The sequence below is a fragment of the Pseudorasbora parva genome, chromosome 20 (assembly GCF_024679245.1).
Source record: "Pseudorasbora parva isolate DD20220531a chromosome 20, ASM2467924v1, whole genome shotgun sequence".
Classification (NCBI taxonomy): domain Eukaryota; kingdom Metazoa; phylum Chordata; class Actinopteri; order Cypriniformes; family Gobionidae; genus Pseudorasbora; species Pseudorasbora parva.
The window spans coordinates 33,795,537-33,817,888 of NC_090191.1; the positions used below are offsets into that span (position 1 = coordinate 33,795,537).

The window sequence follows — 22,352 nt, forward strand, 5'->3', positions numbered from 1 at the left end:
CCGTGTTCTCTGAACTTGAATAAATCCTCTTTTCCTGTCAAATTACCAGGCCATGCTAGCGGCATTTCAGCTTATCGATCTCTGGCGTATACACATGCACAAGCACGTTTTAAGAGCAGACGCATAAATATTTATACATTGCCAGCATTTTAAAACCGTCGACCCTTTCGTTCATTCTTATTCATATTTATCATTAATACTGCTCATATCTTGAAAACAGTATGTCCCACTTATGATTCTGAAAGGGATCAGACAAATCATGGTTTCTGCCAGGCAGATGATAAAACAAGTGAAAAATATCCTGTAGACTTACACTGAAGTAAGGAATCGAGTCACAGGGTGATTGCACACCTTAAAGGTGCAGTGTGTAATAATTATGAGAATCTATTTAAATAAATGCAATATAATATACATAACTATGTTTTCAGTGATGTATAAAGACCTTGCATAATGAACCGTTATGGTTTTATTTCCTTAGAATGAGCCATTTCTATATCTACTGTTGAAGAAATTTTTATAATTTATGTTTGAGTTCACACTCGATGCAGGCATACTTGGTTGTATTGACTGTGGATTCATTCTTGCAAGGATTAAATCTTTATAAAGACACAATTGGCTAAGGTTTGTCTCTTATTCAGAAATGCAACGGAGTTAACATAGTTTTGCCGAAACACTACATACACAGCGAATATGTAGCAGTGAAGTTGCCATTTTGCACTGCCATGTTTCTACAGTAGCCCTAAACAGACAAACTGCTCTAAAGAGCACTAGCTACTCTCTGCTCTCTCTCTTACTAAATCATTTTTGTCCTCTGCCAGCCGCCTTAGTTTCTCTACGTGCTTCGAAGGGTGAGCAGTGGACAATTCACAATTCACAACAGCACCTTTAAAACGCATTTAAAAAAACACACCGAAAAGATTCAAATGGCCTTTTCAATTTTATCTCTACTGATTTTTATGCTAACCTACATTGAAAAAAGCAATTCAACGTTTGTAATGTTATAAAACGAGGCCTCATGCTGGAGGGCTGAGTGTTCTGGATTTTTACTGGTTGCAGAGAGTTGAAGAGTGTAAAACGCAGCGCTCATCACTGTCCCCCAGCCATCCAATCACAGTGGAGGAAGGGTGGGAAAAAGACAACACCGACCAGCTGCCACATTTTACTTGTAAAATATCAATAGATGACAACAAGCAGCCTAATAATGGAACAAAATTATTTAAAACAAGAGCCAGAGCAAAAACATTACATTGTATTGACACTTTTATATAGATACAATACAGAAACAAATGATCTGTAAATTGAGATAGCGTTTTCAGCTGGCTAAAATTGCATTGGTGGACACGCGGCCTATAAGAGACTTAAAAATAAATAGAGGGGCAAAAACAGAGGGGTTGTGGCAAAAATAGACACCAAAATGGGGTTCTACATGATCCCAGATTAGGAATAAGGGTCTAATCTAGTGAAATTATCTGTTTTTTTCTAAAAAACATAAATATTGATATACTTTTTAACAAATGCTCTGATCTGCGATGCGCCACGCATTACGTCATCACGTTGGAAAGGTCAAGCGTGATGTAGACGAAAGTACCGATCAAGTGCTTTCAAAGGAAACGTGCAACTGCAAAGACTTAATCAAACGGCATTCACTAAAAAAGGAAAAGCAACAATGTCGGACGAATTTGAAGATGGAGGAGAAAAATTTTGTTTTAGTTTTTGCCCTACCACGATACTTCCACCTGTCATGAGTGACCTTTCCAGCGTGATGAAGTAATGCACGGCGGATCGCAGATCAGAGCAAGCAGAGCATTTGTTCAAAAGTATATAAAAAGTATATCAATATTTATATTTTTTTTAGAAAATGACAGATCGTTTCACTAGATAAGACCCTACATAATCCTCATCTGGGATTGTGTAGAGCCTTGAATTGAAACTGGAATTTGGACCTTCAACCTGTTGTACCCCATTTGAAGTCCACTATATGGAGAAAAGACATCTTGGATGACGTGGGAGTGAGTAAATTATCAGGACATTTTAACTCTCAAGTGAACTACTACTACTTTAAATACTTTTAAATTCGCATTAAAAAATTTAGAAAAATATCAGGGGAAAAAAAGAGAGGTGTACCATTAAGCAACCCCTCTAGACCCTAGCAGAGTGGCACGAGCAAACGCAACTCGCACCGTCTTCCAAAAATGTAAAATTCTAGTTCTCTCCATCTAAACATCTCCACTCATGGCATTTTTTCTCGCATGTTCTTCAGCAAAACACTCATTTGTGCTGCTCTACTGACTCTTTAAGGGTCTGTTAGGAACAAAATGTCACTACATGGAAAGTCGTGTGTGTGTGTGTGTGTGTGTGTGTGTGTGTGTGTGTGTGTGTAGGAGGCTGTGATTTTAGCAGTCAAAGTACCTCTCAAGCACCAGCTCATTAGGAAACGTCATCTTGTGTCAACAACAATGCTTGACAGGCGCTCAACATTATGTTGCCTCTGCAATCCCTTGTCTCTCTCACTCACTCTCTTATAATTTCAATCTTTTCTCCACCTTTTATGAGTCATTATGATCAGATCAACATTTTGAACATCTTTACAAGATTTGGGGGCTGCTCGATTTGTGAGTTTTTCTCCATGAATAATTCATCCTACACCCTTCTACCTTTCTGTCTCCCTATCATATGTTGCAGTGGGTCTATTAAAACAGGAGCCTCTGACAGTAAAAGTGAGTGGTCCGTTGTGACTGATACAACCATCCATCATAACATTCGGTATGTGTCTCCTGAGGGTCTTTCTCTACTTCTGGCCGTCCCCTTAATGAACTGCTGCCATCACTCACTCACACACCTGCAGTCAGGCCAGCATGTGTGGGCTTAGACTCAATAAAACTGTATTATGTCCTGGCAGTGGTTTCAAATAATTATAGAGTAAATGAAGCAAAGTGGAAAACAACAACTGTGTTATTCGCATGCACACTACGACATAAGCAATGTCCATCTGCAGTATGCTCTCACACCAGGTGGGCAGTGTGACCAAAATTTCAAACAGCATGAGTTATATCACAATAGAATATTTACATTGAGTTTAATTTAGTATTTAACTAACATTCCATTTTCAAAATAAGTATTTTGATTGAATGCCTATTCATTAAGAGACTCAAATTTAATTTAAGTTTTATTATTCATTATTAAAAAAATATTTTTTATTTTATTTTATATAGTATTAATATTTTATTTAGTTTTATTTAGTTGTATTTTATGAACTTATGGACAGTTGTATTGTATTTATTTCATTTTTTTATTTATAATTTTTTATATATCTTTTTTATGAACATTTTTCATAACGACTGAATTTAGGCATCAGTACAACATCTGTACTTTACAATAAAGTGCAATAAACTAAAAAACTAAATAATACGCATTATTTAACTCATAATATCTATACAGTATCTAACAATGAAAAATGTTAACGATTTTATTGAAATTTTAAAAATATATCAATATATGTACATTAACCTAAGTAAATATTTTATTAAAAAACAATTGTTCATTGCTAGTTCATGATACAGCTATGAATGTCAGCCAACTATATTTTGAAGAGTTACCAAAGTGAAAAACTCAAAATTAAATCAGTAATATGTTAAAAATCATAGCATAAAATAGCTAATATGACTCGTACATTTACAGACTATATTGCAATGTATCTCCAAATCAGGGACAACAACCTACAGTTACATTAAGGCTTCACACATGTCTGATGTAAGAGTAAAACTAAAATCAACAAAACTATCTTAGTGTCTACAGAAAAAAAAAAGTTAACACTGCACCTTTAAAACTGAATATTTAATCATACAGACAGACTCTGCAGCTCAGAATGCACAAATAAATGTGGTGCATGATACGAGGCAGAGAAAACTGCACACACAAACATACAGAGACGCTGCTGTTGCAGTAAACAGGCTGATACAGCAATGCAGGGGCTGATTATAGAACGCTGCAGCAGTCCAGCAAAACACAGACACACACAACAAAGCAGCGTTGCAGTAGCAGCAATGCATGCGGCCAGAGCAATTAAAGCCAGAGCTGCGGAAAAGAACAGAGGCAGCTGAAAGCTCTGTTATTAGGGTCAGAGAGTTCACCGCTGACAGCTCGACTTCCCCTCTGCTTTTAAAACAAGGAATGTATATGACACCTATAGACACTACCTGGGTGGCGATGAAAAGGTGTTACACTTTCTTTTAATAAACAATTAAATATCAAAAAAGCCATTTTAAATGACTGTGGTAAATATGGAGACAGCGCAGTGGGGGGTGATCGATGTGGGTTTGTGGGTTTGGCTTTGTGAAAGTTATATATGTGCTTTACTTAAATAAACCACTAGTCCACTCTCAAAATTTACTCCATTAAGAGGGCAAAAGATCATGAAGGAATATACACAGTCATATATGCTTACAAACACAGCTTTCCTCAAAAGCCATGTTTAAACTCCCAGGCCTTACCTTTATGACTTTTACTGTTTGGAACATTAAAGCTGATAAGTTGAGAAATGTCTCTTTTTGTGTCCATACAATGGAAGTCAATTGACGTAAATGTTGTTCGTTTCCCAACGCTCTATTAAAATATATATATATTTTTTGATGTTGAAAGAACTATCCCTTCGAAACTTAAAGCCTCTCAATTAATTGTCATTGCATGATGAGTACAAATATTACAATTAAAAATAAATCCTAAAAAAGCAGTGTACAATTATTACAAATTATTTCCTTTTGTCCTCCATCAAAGAACATTGGGAATGACATGAAGTAACTCATGTCAGAATTTTCATTTTGGGATCTAATCCTTCAAGTATTCCAGTTCCCTCACATCTTACAGGTGACATTTACAGGTGAACCTTCAAACGGGCAAAGCCATCACCCTTAAAATAGCCCCAGGGATCCTTGTGGTTAGGCGACCTCTGACCCCTGACCTCCGAAGCTGCTGACTTATTACTCAACGCCTCATGCAATCCTGGAATGTTCCGAGCCAATGGAAAGCTGGAGGGTGAGCCAGCGTTTTTCGATTCACTAATTGATCTCTGAGTGCAAGAGCACCTAAATGAGTGTGCGACTGGGAATGAGTAGGCAAGACGAGAGGAAAAACAGACACAAAGAATATCTTTACATATCTTAGAGATATTGAAAAATGGGGTCAGAGCCCTTTGGCCCTGTGGGTTGAAATAGCGCTCGGAGCTTATTGACTATAAACACAGAGAGATGAGTGAGCTACTTATGGAGAGCACTTTTATCTTGATACATTTTTTTACCCCAATGCATGTCTAAACCATTGAAGAAACACTACAACTCACTCACTTTCAGAATGAAACATAATATTGTGTGCTGTGAGGCATTTATTGGCTTTTAAAGGATAAAATATCAACGAATCACATACATTCCCAGTTCCAATTGGATCCAATAGGGGGATCTGAGGTATATGGCTTTCTAAAAGAATCCATCTATCACTTTTTTTCCCCCAGTAATGCAACTTTAAGACAACCAAATTCATTATGATTGATGATTATGGACAACAAGCTTGCGAATTTTAAACGCATATTAACTTGACATTTCTCAACTCACCATCGCACAGAGGCCCGGAGAGGACGAATCGCTCATAAACAGCAATCAAAATAACGTCAAACACATTTTGAATTATTGTTCAGCCAGATGAGTGGATATCTCTGGAAGCACATTACGTTAAAGCAAACATTTAATCAATGGTAGTACAGTAGAATGGGTTGGCGTTTTTATAAAAGGCCATTGTGAACTGCTGAGGAGGTAGAAAATAATAGAAGGTTTAGAAATTTGAACCAGATGTGTGTGTGGAGAGAGAAAGAGCATTAAACTGGCTTGACAGAGATTGGATGGCGATTTTTAAGGGGCGTGTGGTTTTTGAAACAAGTTTGGTCGGTGCAATTAAAAAATGAATAAACAGAGGGTAAAACAGGATGCATTAACATTTGTGTCCTTTTATGAGAAGAAAGAGAAAATGAGTTGGAGAGGGGAAAAAAGTTGAAAGAAAAGAACAGTGGGTAAAGGTGAGAATGAGAACGACTAACATACATAAGGGACTTAAAACAGAGTTGAATAGGATAGAAGTTATATCTCTTTAATATCTCAATTGATTCACCTAGACAGCACTGAAATCTACAAGATCAAGAGAAGGCGTTTCCTTAAGGCTTCACAAAATAAATCTCATATGGGCCTCCTTACGAGTTCCAAATAAAGAGATAAATAAAAAAAGAGTACAGAACTATAAAACGAATGTAGATAGCAATGCTCAAGTTTTATATATTATATTAGACATTCAATCTCCATTTATACAGTATATACACTCACCTAAATGATTATTAGGAACACCTGTTCAATTTTTCATTAATGCAATTATCCAATCAACCAAACACATGGCAGTTGCTTCAGGTAGGTACTACTCATCTCCACTACAAATAGGAAAAAGAGGCTACAATTTGCACAAGCTCACCAAAATTGGGCAGTTGAAGACTGGAAAAATGTTGCCTGGACAAAGCTCGAATCATTTCAAATTGGTTTCTTGAACATGACAATGAGTTGACTGTACTAAAATGGCCCCCACAGTCACCAGATCTCAACCCAATAGAGCATCTTGTGGTGGAATGGGAGATGTGCATGCCCTGGATGTGCATCCCACAAATCTCCATCAACTGCAAGATGCTATCCTATCAATATGGGCCAACATTTCTAAAGAATGCTTTCAGCACCCTGTTGAATCAATGCCACATAGAATTAAGGCAGTTCTGAAGGCGAAAGGGGGTCAAACACAGTATTAGTATGGTGTTCTTAATCCTTTAGGTGAGTGTTTATCCTATCATCTCCAACACTGCAGCTCTTGTGGGGTGTTCCTGGTCGGCAGTAGTCGGTATTTATCAAAAGTGGTCCATTTCTGTCTTTGGTATAATACATATAATAATTATCACATTCATTATCCAAGACTAAACTATGAGTTCATACATATTTTATTTTTATAGCTATATTTTTGTTTCTGTTTGGGAGAAACACATGAGATTAAGTTGACACTTAACTTAAAAATAAAGAACTCAATTCCCCTTTGATAGGAAAGAGCAACCACTGAGCAATAAAAAAGCAAAGATAAACAGAGAGAAAGAGTGAAGTGGGCTGATGGAAACATGAGTATTTATAACCGAGAGGCCGTGACACAGCAGAATGCTGGGCCATGTTTGGTGTGGACTGTCACATCGTGACATCCCGACTTCACATCACACTAACGAGGTGAGGTCTTGACTTCAGCTCTTATAACTCATCCTGAACGCTGACCTTATAACCCAGACGCTTCGCCACATACTCTCAGCTTCAAAACTTACACTCCACACACTCCGACTCGGAGATGTATGCGGCAGCCCCAGCACATTAGACCCGACGAAACCATTTCCACTTCACTAGGACAACAATGAGACAAGTCAAGTCGACAGCCGTCTTCATCAGCAATGAAAAGGGACTTCAACTGGAGGAAGCAGAACTCTTTTACATGCTAAAAGCTGAAACATGTTCCTGGTGTGTGTGAGCGTGAGAATGTAAGCAGTGGCATTGTGAAAACTAAAGCAAAGCTTAGAGCTGTAAACAGGAGGTGCGAATTCATGTAGGGTTTATAACGCCTTCAAGTGTCCCCTATAAAGAACATATGTCACCCCTCTCAGTCTATCAATTTTTATTGACAGACATCAGTTATTCTGATTGTTCTGACATATGTTTTATAAACCTAGAGAGACTGTAAATCCATGGATGACCCTTACAGTGCTGTACTAATATATGAACAAGGACAAAGGACCAATGGCCTTCAACTATGGCTCAGTTAAGAACAGCTTTGCTCAGAAAGCCACCCAAACCACACAAAGTGAAATGCTTTATTCACTTCAGCTCAAATTAAAAATGTCTACTGGAATTTCAATGCTACACTGAAAAGTCAGATAATGCACAGAGAGGCAATAACAAACTCTACAGCACTAAACACAAAAACACACAGGCAAAACACTGACTGGACGAAATATCGGCCACTTTAGATTAATGACCAACTCGGTATATTGGCCGCTGTAATTTATTGACAGCTGTTAGGTGATTGTGGCCCACCAGAGTGTAGAATGGCAAGTAGTCTGGGAAATCGACCTCCATTAAATACAGTTCGGATCAAGCCATTCAGCGTGAGATTGCTTTGTGACATATTACCCCTGCCGATACTTTACATAGAGTCCATGAAGCTGAGCACACAATATGCCGCTGAAGACCCTTTCACTGCACCTCCTCGCATCATGTACAGCTACAAGCCCTTTCTAGATGTGAGATTTACTCAGTCATGTTTGATCAAAATGATTATTTTGATTAAAGTCTGTGTCAAAGCATTAAATCAAGAGCAAACCGCTATGATTTAAATCGCATTGGTTTGCATTCAAAATAATGAGAGCTATGCCTCAGCTTTTTTTTTAAAAGAGTTATGGCTCTTTAATCATGTAAAGACTGCCAAACAGAAGTTTAAAAAAATTCAGATTTACACCTGAGTGATTTCTTTATTACTGTTCCTATATAATGAAACAATTTCAATAAATCGCTATTTTAATTTCCTCTCAGTGGGAGGCTGCGTCGATGGATGATGCCAGGGAGAGGGTGAGAGGAAATGAAACACAAATGCCCTTCGAAAGCAAAGTTAACATGTCTGTGACTACAGGAGCTGGCAAAGACTCCTTCCAGTGCTTAATGTGTTCCCTGGAATGGAACAACAGAACGGTCTGGATGACCTTCAGCAAAAGCACGCACCCAATGAGACGCGCTAGATCTGTGACTGCTGTGGAGAGCAGAAAAAAAAAACATTTAATAAGGGATAAAAGGCAGGTTCTTCTAATATACAATAAATAATACAGAGCTTCCTGTAAATATATTTCAGTCATGACAACTCTTGCATTTATTCAACCAGGATTTTTTGGCATGGGGCATAACATATACATGGCTTGATTTTGGCAGATGAGATCTGCTACGCTGCTGCTGCTACTACTGCTGCTGCTGAGCAAATACAATAGTTTGTTCTGCTTAGTCAAAAATAAAAAACAAAAGAAAGGTTGCTGCAAGAAATGGTAGAATATTTGTCCTTTGTCCTTTTTGAATTTGTTTCACGAGTTCCCACTTACATCAAATTAAATAGAGTAAAGATTATGCGTATTTGGCGTGCTGTCCAGGGGAGGGCTCCGGGCTCGGATTTTGCCCTAACCCAGAGTATGGAAGACATACAAGACCACTGATAATCTCCCTCGATCTGGGGCTCCACACAAGATCTTAACCCGTGGGGTCAAAATGATCACAAGAACAGTGAGCAAAAATCCCAGAACCACACTTGGGGACCTAGTGAATGACCTGCAGATAGCTGGGACAAAAGTAACAAAGGCTACCATCAGTAACACACTACGCTGCTAGGGACTCAAATCCTGCAGTGCCAGGCGTGTCCCCCTGCTTGGCCTAGTACATGTCCAGGCCCATCTGAAGTTTGCTAGAGAGCATTTGGATGATCCAGAAGAGGATTGGGAGAATGTCATATGTTAGACTAAACCAAAATATAACTTTTTGGTAAAAACATAACTTGTTGTGTTTGGAGGAGAAAGAATGCTGAGTTGCACCATACCTACTGTGCAGCATGGGGTGGAAACCTCATATGTGGGGCTGTTTTTCTGCAAAGGGACCAGGACGACTGATCCATGTTAAGTAAAGAATGAATGGGGCCATGTATCTTGAGATTTTGAGTAAAAATACATTACAATACATTAATTAAATACAAATATGCACGCACATTAATAGAGTTGGCAATGCATCCATCCATCCATCCATTCATCCATGTATAACCATCTATGCATCTCTCTATGAATGTAAACATCCATCCATCAATGTATCTGCCATCCATCCATCCATCCATCATTTATTAATCTATGTATCTACCTATCCATTTATCTATGCCCCCATTCATCCATGTATCTACCCATCTATTATGCATCTATGAATGTAAATATCTATCCAATTATTCAATGTATCAATCTATATATCCACCCATCTACCCATCCATCCATATCTGTACCATCTATGCATCTATCTCTCCACCCATCTATCTATGCATCTATTTATGAATGTAAATATCTAGGAATCCATCCATCCATCCATCCATCCATCCATCCATCCATCCATCCATCCATCCATCCATCCATCCATCCATCCATCCATCCATCCATCCCTTAATGCACCCATCCATCTACTTTTCAACTTTCAAACCCCATTGCATGTTAGTATAATTCTGCATCTTGTTTGCTTCCTCAGATAAAATTAAAAACTGAACTGGAATTTAAAAGGCATTCTCAAAACAATTGTGAATGGCTCACAACCCTATTATGGCCCAGTGTTCTGCGTAGGCTTTCCACCAGATGTTGCAACATGGCTGTGGGGATCCGCTCTCAATCTGACACAAGCATTAGTGAGGTCAGGCCCTGATGTTGGGTGATGGGGTCCAGCTCACGATCTGCATTCAAATGTATCCCAAAAGGTGTTCAGGTCTGAGCTTTGTGTCAATTTTTTTCACACCAGACTCTAAATTATTTCTTTATCTACATCGCTTGGTGCGCAGGGCCATTGTGATTCTGGGCCCCATTCTTCTAAAAATGTTTGTCTAAGGAGATTACATGGCTGTATGGTTGATTTTATGCACCTGCTAGTGATGTAGCAGACATAGTCAAAGCCATTATTTAGAAGTTCACATAACTCCAGCTATATAATGTATAACTAATATAATATACATTATATAATTAAAATAAATAACATATACTTACATTGTACTTCAAAACCTTCCATTTAATTCAACATGCTATTTGACGTTTCTTGTAATTATTAGTCAAATGAAATATACCTAAATCATTTCTTTATACTTCCTCATATTGAAGGTTCGCGATATACCTGTTTTACATTAACTGTTCCAGCAGAGATGTCTGTGACAAATTAAATATTATACCATTTATCAAATGCAGACAGCAAAAGCTAACATTTCAGCACTAGATTTCCAAATACCTTTGACCTAGTGCAATCCCAAGATGTTTTAGAAGTCAAACCGCTGATGTTGGCACTGTTGAGCTAATTCTGAATGGGTTGTTTTTCTTCTGCTCTTTAAACCTGAATATGAGTAATGGCAACTAACAATGGACGCTTCCTGCAATGGGTCACTGCAACTTCAAATCCTCTGACTATAACACAATGGGAATAAACACATTCATTTATAATAACGGCAGCTTGAAAATTATTATTTAAAAAAATCTGTAGATCTGTGAAAAGGCATCATAGTTTCTCCACTTTTCACTGTTTTCTTCGAAAAGTTCCTGTATCAACAATCTTCTGGTAAATGTTCTTTGTAAATCAGCATAGTAATCAAAACTGGGCAAATCCATCATTGTCTCCTGAAGTCCGACTCATAAAAACCACAAGGACCCGATCTGTGCGCTGTAAGGGATTGTGGGTGATTGTGTTAGTGGCTCCATGGACTAGAGGTCCAAATGAAGGCGGTCTTTAACGCTGGCTCAGCAGAGAAGGCCGCGTCTCATTCACCACTCTGATTACCTTACATCAGCCGCCTGTCTTCAGTTGAATTGATCTCACAACCCAGCCTTGCATTTCTAAAAATCTATTTCATTCTCTGTTCCTTCTCACTATAGTATTCCGCTTTCCTCTCCCAAGTCCCAACCCACACAGGTTTTTCATTTTCTTCACCCTTCAAACTAATTTATTAGCCAGTTGTCTTTTCTTCTCTCATTTTCTTCACGCTTCGGCTTTTGTTTTTTTTCTTTCTTTCTTCAAACACCACTCGGGAGCTTACGGATGCCCCTCCAGAGGTCAAAGCGCTCGAACCTTCAACTTGATATTTCTAAGATAGCAGTGAGTTTTCCCCTCCTTTCTTTATCTCTAACTACCGTTTTCCTGGTTGCCAGCACCTTGGCATAATCTTCTGTGACAGATCTGGCCCTCCTCTGGCATTCCCGTCACCATGGAGAGAACCAAACACAGAGGCGTTTTTATTCAGCTCGCAAGAAAAGCTCTTGACATGATAAATACAGCTCTGTCATGTCTACCGAACTCATCTGCACACAGTTAAACGCATGAAACAAGACACCAGACACTAAAGGTGGGAATCCCGCTCAACGAACTTATCCACATAACACAAAGGCAAACCTTTGGCCTACCTTTACCGATTCAGAACATTTTGGAGGGATTGTCTCTAAGATCTTCCACTATGAATGCTCAAATAGAGGTGTGTTGGTTTGTCTTTAATGGAAAAAAAACTGGTTCCTTAGTTACCTATATCCTAGTCTCAGCCTCAGACGGCACACCCACATACCGCCGGCGCCCACAGCCCGCTTACTGACCGATGATGCATACTGCACACAGAAATGGCAAGAACTGGATGAAATCAAGGGTTTCAATCTGACCGCAGACTTCGCAACTGTCATACTCAGATTAGTCAGATTTGTAATCAGTCTGCCTGGAAACAGTATTTAGGATGAAATAATCATTGGATTTTCCAGGTTAATGCAATCAAATCCAAACTACTGGAATTGACCTGTAAATAATTAAAATTACATATCTGAAAAATAATTATTAGGGCCCAAGGACCGAATTACTCTGTTAAATTATTATTATTTTTTTTTTAAATGTATAAATTTTGGTCACAAAGCCTATGCACATTTATTTTACACACTGTTTACAACTGCTTGTGATGACTGTTACATTATTATTCATATTTTATGCATAATTTATTCATGTTAATTCAGTTTCTGGCAGGTTGTTGCCAGACATAATTGTAACTCCAAAAACGCTACTATTCAGAAAATGGGAAAAAAAACTGTATTTTACAAATAATTACTGTGGCGAGGTGGACGAGTGAGTGAGACCGGTGCGTGATTGAGAAGTGCTCTCATGAGGGATCTTGGAGGCATATAAGGACGAGAAAGGAACAGGCCTGAATGTGTGCGCGGCAGTCGTCCGTGAGGGGCTGCCGCCTTAACTATCCGTTTCTGACCAGCGAATTTCTGAGTATTTTGAATTATGCGTTTGGTCCGTCGTTAGAACGGCCCGTTCACACCAAGGATGATAACTATAAAGATAATGATCAGAGGTGTGTAGTAACAAATTACATTTACTTCGTTACATTTACTTGAGTACATTTTTGGGGTATCTTGTACTTTTAGAGTATATTTAAAAATGGGTACTTTTACTCTTTCTCAAGTACATTTCTTGTGAAAAAAACTAAACTTTTACTTAGTTAGATTCGGTGGCATTCCTCCGCCACTGTCAAATGGTAATAATTAATTAAAAAATATATATTTTAAAAAATAAGTTAATATGACTTGTTCGCAAGTCTTGCGAAACATTGTAGCGCCAGCTTCGTGAGAGGTGGCTACGCATCACTCGCTTATAATTAGCGTGCACTTAGTCGGAAGATAATGGCCGAAGCAGAGGAAGATGTGTGTGAGCTACGGTAGGCAGATCACCCAAAGCCTCAATGTTTACTCCAAGATGTCAAAAAGAATAGCTTTATAATGTGATGCATGCTGTGTGCACCAAAACAGACTGACATCTCAGCATACAAGAATTCCAGCTCCAACCTGAAAAAACATGTAGCGGTAGGTGTCTCAATGGTGCCTATATTTGAACACTACTAATGGTAATTTGGTAACAACCAGCAGCCATATCACCCTGTAGCCCAAGACTGGTTTCCCACTGAAGCTAAGCAGGGCTGAGCCTGGTCAGTACCTGGATGGGAGACCAACTGGGAAAACTAGGTTGCTGCTGGTAGAGGTGTTAGTGAGTCCAGCAGGGGGTGCTCACCCTGTGGTCTGTGTGGGTCCTAACACCCCAGTATAGTGATGGGGACACTATACTGACAAAGAGCACCGTCCTTCGGATGAGACGTTAAACCGAGGTCCCGACTCTCTGTGGTCATTAAAAATCCCAGAATGTCTTTCGATAAAGAATAGGGGTGTAACCCCGGCATCCTGGCCAAATTTGCCCATTGGCCTCTGTCCATCATGGCCTCCTAATAATCCCCCTCTCCTGATTGGCTTCATCACTCGGTCTCCTCTCCACCAATTAGCTGGTGTGTGGTGAGCGTTCTGGCGCAATATGGCTGCCGTCGCATCATCCAGGTGGATGCTGCACATTGGTGGTGGTTGAGGAGTTTCCCCCCTTCAATGTAAAGCGCTTTGAGTGCCTTGAAAAGCGCTATATAAATCGAACGCATTATTATTATTATTAACTATTAGCTCTTGTGCAAGCAATGACAAATCATTTGAATCCTCCAAACATCACTCGTCCACTAACAAACATTCACATCTGCACATTTACATATCTTTTTTTTTCTCACAAAACAAAACAAATTGAATAGCCTAATGTGCCGTCTTGTAGTTAAACACAAATCCGGACAGACACCTGTCCGAAGTGTTAGAAAATGCATACAGATAAAAATGGGATTGTATTTTATTCCTACCTAAAAAATGCATATACTTATATAAAAATATAAGAACAACGTATGTTTTAAAAAGAGCTCTGGTTACCCCAGCACACCATTAATTTACACTGTTTAACTATTAAATCACAGACACACACACAAAGGTGTGAAAGCTCTCAAAGTAGTCTGAAATTCATGATTTTCGCTTCTAATCAATCAAATCGAAAGTAATCTGGTCATAAGTACTTGAGTTTTTTCATCAAATACTTTCTTACTCTTACTCAAGTAACTATTACCATTGTTTCTTTTACTTTTACTTGAGTAAATATTTCCGTAAGTACTTGTACTTTTACTTGAGTACAGATTTTGGCTACTCTACCCACCACTGATAATGATAAAGATATAGTTCTAAAAATCACTCAATATTAATGAAAAGCAGAATACACAACACAGCTATGACAGCACAGAGAAACTATATAGTTGGAATTTTTTTTTTTTTAGAATGCTTTTATCCAGCTGATGAACGATAAAAACACTGACCGCCAATCAGGATCCATCCTGCTGTTACTACCATCAGCATTTAAAGATCGTGCTTAGAATGAACAAAACAATATAGTCTGTTAGTGTGGATGCTAATATAATTATCATTAAAGTTATCGTTCTTGGTGTGAATGGGCCTTGAGACTAAGACCAAACTGTGTGCAGCCCTTTATTCATGATAGAGGCAGGGTGGAGTTATGAGGTTTTATCGACAGTTCAAGGATCCAATGGAGTTACAAGGTTTAGTCACAAGCACTTATTTTTTACTTTTTATTGGTTAAATTTTAGCAAAAAAGAAGACAGATGCAAAGGGTGACCAATAGTAATGATTGATTAAAGAAAATAAAAATGATGAAATATGAAGATGTAAGGTTTCCGCCAGACTACATCAGTCAGGAAATCTCTTCCATGTACTTCCTCCTGTTCTTTGCCAAAAAAAGATCACAGAGTCAAAAGTCTTGCTACATGAGCCTACCTAGATCCCAACCCTGTGAGATAAATCATTTACAAAAAGAATTCATCCTCAGGAGAAATGGAGAATGCATCTAAAACTAATTCACTCCCACAAGCTATGCAACGCCTTAACAAAAATCAATAGAGTAATTTTCTACTTAGATAACCCGATTCCTCAAGAGTGATTTTTTAATTTCCTCCTAGAGCATCTTCGATTATTCAATTAGGGAGCCGATTCAAGGGCTGAACATGCAATGAGGTGACAGTTTTCAAATCCGTTTCTCTTGTTCTCGACCGACACGATCTGTCTGCAGCTCATGCATGCCGCATGCAGGTTTTATTAGATATCGGCTTGAGCGCTGCCAAATGTGAGGCAGAAACGATCATGCACAGCAGCGGCCGCAACAGAAAAGACAAGTGCAGACGCATATGACAATTTATATGCCTGAACCTAGGGATTTGAGGTTGGCTTGCAACCACTCTGTAAATGTATATCCTACACGTATGTGGTCTGAAGCCTGGGTGGTGCGTTTCGGGATAAGTTTGTGGTTTATTAAACTACGAAAGAGGAAAAGGAGAAGAGGAAACAGCCGGCGGGTGACTTTGAGGCAATAGTGTGGTAAACGAGTGGGCGAAAAACAGCAGACGTGTCGTTTTATCCGAGGGGTTGAGACTGAAGCGTAATCTTCGTGGCGCAGGAGATCAGTCTGAATACGAACAATTAACACGATGAGACAAAATCATTTATCAAGCTTCCCGAGAAGAACCCCCCTGCCTTTTCCCAAAAAAGGGAAAGACAGAATGAATTCATTTCCTTTATCTCCTCAAGTCGTTAGTTCCAGCAGTCATTGTGGATCACAATGGAAGCCACACAGACTGGCGGCAAATGAGTATTCATTAGGACGTACAGATGGACGGGCACAAACATTCATTCACACACAAACAGACAGACAGTACGCATACGCATAGTGAACGTTCTGTGTGCTCGAGCCTGGGATATTGCAGATTTTACTCTGCTCATTCGCTGAATGAGGTAAGTGTGAAGTGATGTTGTCCAACAGCTGGACAGTACTTTTCTCCCTTGGAGTTTGGATCATCTTTCTATTCCCGCTCCACTACAATTCCCTTCTTTATTGTGCCATGAGCGAGCGGCCTTCGCTAACCATAACCAGGCTTAACAGGAGATCAAACGGACCCGTGCAGCACATCTGGATCAGATAATAGATTTATAGGGCCAGTGTCTAGGTGCCAGTCTCCCATGACTGACCCTTACCAGACAGTCATGAAGAGCTGATTCGGTAAGATTAAGTTGTACTAAACACAGGTACATAACTAAGCCACGAAACATTTCATACCATGTGAAAATACAATGGTACTTTTTGTCCTTTTGTTTCTGAGTCACTGTTACTGTCGGCTCTACATGTTCTCACTCCCAACTCGTCACATATTGACGCATGGTCAGGACCGTTTTAGTGTCATTTATCGACATCCATACACAGATGTGTTGGGCATGAGAATGTTATTGTCATGATGAAATGATGCATTAGGTTATAATTTAGCCATTATGACATGTTGGGGTGTGATTCTCAATTTAATTAGCCAGTATAATTTAATTTACATTTATTTTATACGCTATTTAGAGATGTCTGAACACATAACCCAACCCCACCCCTAAATCTACCCATATGTTTATTACATAATATAAAACACAGGGTATAACAGGCAGATATGACCACAGGCACAATTTATTTAAGAGTTCAAAGGCCCATTGACTTTGAAAAAAAGACCCAAAATCTATCACTGTCGCTATCCGCCAAAGATCATCTGTACAAATTCAAAAATTGCCTTCCGAAGAACTTTACATCAGCTTTGACTCTCATGTGTCTTAAGACAGATTGCGTCATTTTGAATGAGATATGACCATGTGAGTTCACAGAATCATCTCAACGATACCACCGTATGGCTTCAGATGACTTGAAATGCAACACGAGTTATTTGTAATAGTTTAATATTTAAAATTATATTTGGTCAGTTTTTGCAATAAATACATGTGACTATACTTTTAGTTGCCTGTTATGTGTTTTAAATTGTTAGAAAGTTGGTAGGATTAGGGTAGAAGTGTATGGAAGCTTCTTTCTGCCCCAGAATAAAACATTTTAAAAAGATAATTGTGACTTTTTCTCTCACAATTGTGAGTTTACATCTCGCAATTCTGACATTTTTCAAGATATAAAATCACAATTGCGAGTTATAAAATCAGAATTGCAAAATATAAAGTCAGAATTGCGTGATATAATATCAGAATTGCGAGATTCAAAAAACATTCAGAACCCAACGTGTATATTTTCACACTTTATTTTCAGTAAGATCTTTTCTAATTATTTGTCCACTAATTTATTTGAAACTATCTGCCATAGGCCATCCTTATCGTTAAGCCCTGACCAGATCAAGATGGTATAGATATCAGGTCAAAACCAAGTCCTTCCAACTGTTAATCCAGACCAGGTTGGACCAGTAAAAGACTATTAGGTTCCACATTAGCGGCATTTTCCAACAGGGTGAGATCCCTGATTTCCATCCTCACAGCTGCCCTGACCGGACTAATCTCTGGCACGACACACATGCCTAGGGCACAAACATAAACGTGCCTGCAAAGTCACGGAAATGATGGCGGCATCTTGGGAGTCAACGGAAACACCTTCCCCATGTGTGGTGTACGAGTGGTTAACAGCATGTTCAGGGCATTATTCCCAGCCAGTGGAAACACTTGGGCTGATATTACATCCCTGCTGTAATAATAAACCTGTTTCATCTAGGGTGAGATGGATCGAGAGTTCCAAATGCACAGAGTCCTGAAATTACATCCTTGATGCTGAGGGCATCTCTCCAGAAATGAAATGAAATCCTATAGCTTGAGCCAGGGCAGTGCGGGGAGCTAGATTAAACATACGCTAGTATTAAAGTCAGCTTTAAATAAAGAGAATTCACACATGGTCACAGACTCTCTCCCTGACCTCCCATAGATCACTCGCAGAGCACCAGACGCTCTCGTGTAACTCCCATCTTGAAGTAATGAAAAAAATGAAAATGTTGTGACAGTAAAAATGGAGACTGGAGTAGAACAATAGCCCCCTTTGTGCCACGGGGAAATAAATGCTTTTAATGACTTGTTAGGAAACACCAAGGAAGCTGCCTGGATGTGTTTTTGCTCAAGAAGAATTCACTAAATCACAAAGTTGCATAAAACACTGTTGAACATCTGTAGATGAACTGAAAGGAATACAGGATGAAGCAATGCAGCATCCGAGTCACTGCCAGTGTCTTCATCTGTTTCTCGTAATTCCAAACGTAATTCCAAACAAATGTATTCCCAGAGGAAGAGAGCACCCACGTGCCATTAAACCTGACATACCTGATAACAGAGAGCAGGTCAGTACAGCACCAACGTGACCTTTCACCTTACAGACAGGGACCGGGGAAAACAGGCAAACCACATGAAACTGAATTGTTTGTAATCAGATTCTGACAAGCTATTCGAAGACATACAAACTGTCTGCTAATGAAAACATCTGCTGCCATTCTTCTAATGGCTTTTATATTAGTGGAAAATTTGCCATCATTCGTTTATCTAGAAAACACGAAATGTTACTTCTTTTTAGCATGAATCTAACTAAATTTAGAGAGGTTTATGCTTAAAACAAGAAAAATGATTCGCCAATGGGGCATGAAAAATAAACTGAATTCTAGATATACTCTCTGAAAACAATTCTTATCATCCAACACATTTTTGGTTATCAAGTGAATTGACATTGTTTTTATAGATTTTCAAATTAATTAACTTTTTTTTTTCAAAGCTCCAAAAAGTCTTGTGAAGATATATGACCCTGGACCACAAAACCAGTCATAAGACGCATAGTTATATTTGTGGCAAGAGCCAACAATACATAGTTTTTTCAAAATTATCATTTTTTTTTTTTACTTTTCCTACCGTAAATATATCAAAAGTATATTATTAGTAGTAATATGCATTGCTAAGGACTTCATTTGGAGAATTTCAAAGGCAATTTTCTCAATATTTAGATTTTTGGACCCTCAGATTCCAGATTTTCAAATAGCTGCATCTCTGCCAAATATTGTCCTATACTAACAAACCATATATCAATGGAATGCTTACTTTTTCCAGCTATTTCAGATGATGTTGAGGTCTCAAATTCCAAAAATGTACACTTTTTGTGGTCCAGGTTGGATTATTCCTCGCATTAAATAATAATAATAATGTCTCTAGGCCTTAAGGTTTGGTCTACACGATTTATTCAACGGTGGAATAATAATAATAATAATAATAATAATAATAATAATGCTTACAATTACAATAGGTGTTCAACACTTTGCGTGTGAACCCCTAATAATTGCATTTTCATACACTGTAAAAAATTATATAGAAAAAAAGTTACAAATTTCAAAACCTTAAAATTTTGAGTTAATTGAAATTGAAATTTTGAGTTAGTACAATAAACAATTTTTGAGATTCGACAACCTTTATTAAAATATTATTAAAAGATTTTGTAAGCATATTGGGTAATTGTGTGTGTTTTATTTCTGATGATGCAGTGAAACATGCCAAATAGTGCTCTTTTCATGATTTATCAAATTTTTTATGTGGTTCAGATACAAAAATATTTTGAGTTTCTATTTATTAAACAAATTTCTTTCATTGTATCAACTCAAATTTTTAATTTCAATAAACTCAAAATTTTAAGGCAACCAGGATACTTACTTTTTTAAGTTAAACCAACAAAAAACAACCACATTTTTTTACAGTGTAGAATATCTGTAAACAAAAATGCAATTTCTGGACAGTCAGGAAGATCTCAATTGACTTTTGGGATAAATCTCAACAAGACATTTTTTTAACAATGTAGGGAAAAAAATGTAACTACTAATCATAAAAATAATGTTCAAATGTTTTAAAATGAAAAAAAATATATATATATATATATTGCTGGTAGCTATTCTCAAGTAACTGAAAAGAACATTTAACTTATTCAAGCTCTAAAGAATAGACCTTAACACTTTAACAAATGTATTTTAACAAATGTAGGCACTAAACAAATTATTGAGACACATTTTTAGATTAGATTGACAGATTAGGCTGTTATCAGTGTGGGTGAACAAATCAAAGTGCTATTCCTCTCTCAGGAGTTTATTGGGTTTTCCTCTCTTGCTCTTTCTGCCTTTTCTCAGTCAACAAAAAGTCAGTTCATAAAGTTACTGCTATCTCCCAGCGCCATCCGTCATCTGAATATTCTTCACTTTGCCTGTCCTCCCTGTGCTCATTTCTTTCTCTCGCACACAGACAGCTCACGCCAGCGTCGGCACGGAGCGATGCAGGCGCCCCTCAGCTGGTTTTCATTTTTCTCCAGCCAGGTCAGGGTTTAACAGTCTCACAGTCTATCACACACACATCAGAGCCTGATACCTGAGTGGCGTCCCCCTGGAGCTCCACCATATAACCCTCAGCATGCTCAAATACCCTCACATGTCAACAGCACCTTGAGAGAAGAAGTGTGAGGATCATGAACCAAACACCTTGTGCTCCAACCTTCATGAGCTCCTCCTGAGGCAGCAGGATACGGATATGAATGCATTCCTGTCTGAATTAACTGATTTTCACCTTAAGTCAGTCACAGCTTCCTTTAGGGGCCTTCTGTGCTTCTGGAAGGGTCACATGGGGGCCATCTTGAGGGTGTAGAATTCCATGTAGAATCCTAAATTAGGATTTGGTGCATAAACGGCTCTAATCCCAGGTAAATCTCATGGGATAGGCCTTGTCTTCTGAGGAAGGGGTGAAAAGATTAACCTGATTTGCTCAAGCTAGACTAATGCCGACCCAACACGCTAATGCGCCATAAACAAACCCTTCAGACTGCTGATCTTCTCTGAATGGCCACACATTCCTAAATAGCTGATACAAGCCACCCTGACCTTTAAAACTGTTGTGGAACTTTTACATTTTTTGTGGTTTTATGTTCTAAAGTTTGTCCTGTGTGTAAGACTAAGGGAATCTTTGAGGTGATGTATGCATGCGATATGCATTTAGACCCGGTTTCACAGACAGGGTTTAGATTAAGCCAGGATTAGGTTGCAGTTCAATTAAAGATGCAATAGTTGCATGTTTTTTTTAATGTCGGCTGAAAATTTCCTCATATCCTGATCGCAATCACTATATATATTTTTATAAATATATATCATCTGTGGAAGGACCATAAATTGGTCCATCCAGTGATTACATTCAATCACTGTATTCGGTCCAAATAAAAAGCTGTCAGTTAACGTATGTTTGCGTTCCACTGCGCAGCCTGTTCACACAAACATCATAAGTCATCAGCGTTCATGTATGAATGGCAGGCAAACAGCAACAACCTAACTTACTTTCTAAACTGACAACAAGTGACTCTGGCAAAGGATCTATGAAAAGAAAGACATCTTCAGACGTCATTGAAGCCAAGCAAACTCTCATCGTGGAATGCAAGAAATATTATTACACACAATCCAAAACTCTGTCCATTATGTTCGTTATTGTAGTACTGTTACCTACTGTACTGTAAAGTTCTCTCACCAGTGAATGACACATGAGGTAATCCAATAATGTTGTCTCTGGTGGTGGTCTGTGAACTTTCATGTGTTTTGGAGGAGGCGTGGCTTTGGACAGCGATTTGCAGGGAGGGTGGGATCGTATGCTTTCAATGGCTGAATCCGAAAACCTAGGCAGCTGACTGGTTGCCTCGCTGCCTTATCAGGCAAGGACTTGTAAGACAGAATTTGCG

The 22,352-nt window shown here is 38.5% G+C and overlaps 1 protein-coding gene and 1 pseudogene across 1 annotated transcript in view; one reads left to right on the forward strand and one right to left on the reverse strand.

Annotated features, from left to right (window-relative positions):
- Window positions 1–22,352, reverse strand: part of sema3aa (sema domain, immunoglobulin domain (Ig), short basic domain, secreted, (semaphorin) 3Aa) — an 89,358-nt gene that overhangs the window by 63,864 nt on the left and 3,142 nt on the right. The gene's annotated exons all lie outside the window — the stretch shown is intronic.
- LOC137050023 (5S ribosomal RNA) lies at window positions 13,764–13,880 on the forward strand (annotated as a pseudogene).